This window comes from Colobus angolensis, unplaced genomic scaffold (genome assembly GCF_000951035.1).
Source record: "Colobus angolensis palliatus isolate OR3802 unplaced genomic scaffold, Cang.pa_1.0 Scaffold407, whole genome shotgun sequence".
NCBI lineage: Eukaryota > Metazoa > Chordata > Mammalia > Primates > Cercopithecidae > Colobus > Colobus angolensis.
Genome location: NW_012117455.1, coordinates 506,138 through 508,489, shown reverse-complemented (window position 1 = coordinate 508,489; position 2,352 = coordinate 506,138).

Here is a 2,352-nt window from a genome sequence, read left to right as displayed (position 1 = left end):
TGGTAATCCCAGCACTTTGGGAGGCTGAGGCGGGTGGATCACTTGAGGTCAGGAGTTCAAGACCAGCCTGGCCAACATGGTGAAATCCCATCTCTACCAAAAATACAAAAATTAGCTGGGCATGGTGGTGCATGCCTGTAGTCCTGGCTACTCAGGAGGCTTAGGCAGGAGAATCGCTTGAACCCAAGGAGGCAGAGGTTGCAGTGAGCCAAGATTGCACCACTGCACTCCAGCCTAGGTGACAGGAGTGAAACTCCATCTCAGAAACAAACAAACAACAACAACAAAAAAAAACAAACACTGCTCCGGGGCAGGTAGGCCAGTATCTGTGAAGAGCATGGAATTGTCCACCCATATGTCCTCTCCTTGTCTTTCTGTCCCCATCCACAGAGTAGACCAGCACTCCTCCTCTGTGACATCACCCGGGGAGAGAGCCCATTCTCATCCATCCCCACCACTGCCTGTCTGCATCAGGTGGAGAATGTATTAGAAAAGCACAATTTACATAATGTACTGTAGATATCATTTATGCAAAAAATTTACACAAAATGACTAAATATATATATATGTGTGTATGAAGAAGTGCTTGCTGTTTTGTTTTTTTATTTTTAAGCCTGAAAGATGACACGTAAGTCTCAAAACTGTAACTTCTCCTTGAAATCTGGGGGTGCCTGAGCTGCAAAAGCAGTTTGGCACACGCTGCAGTATGGGAAACTAGTGAGCTAAATCCTTGATACAGGTTCTGTTTAGACTGAAAGAGGCGAAGCTGATCATGCGTCTGAATAAACAAGACATGTTGTGTTCATTTAAACCACTTGTGTTCCTGAATCTATAAAGCCATGTTTGGACTTTTATAACTTCTGTATGAATTTCATGTCTGAAAGTCACCTTGAAGTCAACTCTCTTTGTTCTTTGCAGAATCAATCCGGCATCTCTGTTGGACGTGTAGAGGGAAGATGAGAAGGGCTCTGATGCTGGGGTTGGGGAGGAGAGGCAGGTGAGACAGAGCCTAGAGAGACGCTTAGGGACCCCAGCATGCAAAAACGACCATGCCGGAGGGAGGAGGTAGATTTGCATAAGGAGCCCATGGCTTTCTGGGAAAGAAGGAATTAAACTCCTCCAACCCACCTGTCTGTTATTCACAGTTAGTGGCAGAATAGGGTTTAACAGAACTTTTCATTTATTTTGTAGAGATTCGGTCTTGCTCTGTTGCCCAGACTAGAGTGCAGTAGCACAGTCATAGCCCACTGCAGCCTCAAACTCCTGGGTTCAAACGATCCTCCTGCCTCAGTTTTCCAAGTAGCTGTGACTACAGGTGTGCACCACCACGCCCAGCCTAACAGGACTTGTGAAGCAAGAGAGAAAGGCAAGGTTCCTGTGAGGATCCTAGCTTTAGCAAGGACGGGCAGTTTGTCAACAGAGGCTGTGCAGGAGCAGGTTTAACAATACACCTCGTGGAGGCGTGAAGCAAGAGCAGTGCTAGACTCTGCTCTGCACCTACATCTCTTGGGAACTGGTGGGAGCCTCGGACTGGCCACGTGAATGGCTCCGTGCCTCAGTTTCTCCCGTTGCAAATTCGGAATGACACACATTAACTCGCTTCCTCTGTCTTGGAGTTCTTCTGACGACAACATTTTAAACATCCGCCACCCAGGACGGTTCAGTAAATGCTGACCCATCAGTGTCATGATACGGTAGGAAGCCATTTAAAGGAATGATTGATGGGTTGATCTGACATAATAATGAATATAGTTAAGTGAGAAAAGTTGATAGTCTGGTTTTTCTGTTTGTTTGTTTTGTTTTAAAGATGTCTGGAGGTGTAATTGACATACCAGAAAACTGCACATATTTAATGTGTATAATTTGATGCATTTGGACATATGCATGCACCTGCTGATAGTCTCACCGCAATCAAGAATCAAGCATTACCTTGTAATCCCAGCACTTAGGGAGGCCGAGGCAGACTGATCACTTGAGGCCCGGACCTCAAGACCACATGGCCGAAATGGTGAAAACCCATCTCTACTAAAAATACAAATATCATCCGGGTATGGTGCGCCCATAGTCCCAGCTACTCAGGAGGCTGAGGCATGAGAATCATTTGAACCCAGGAGGCAGAGGTTGCAGTGAACTGAGAGGACGCCACTGCACTCCAACGTGGGCAACAGAGCAAGGCTATCACACAAAAAAAAATTGAAGGTAATAAACATATCTATCATCTCCAAAACTTTCCATGTGTCCTTTTGTGTGTGGAGTAAGAATATTTGGCCGGGCGCGGTGGCTCAAGCCTGTAATCCCAGCACTTTGGGAGGCCGAGACGGGTGGATCACGAGGTCAGGAGATCGAGACCAT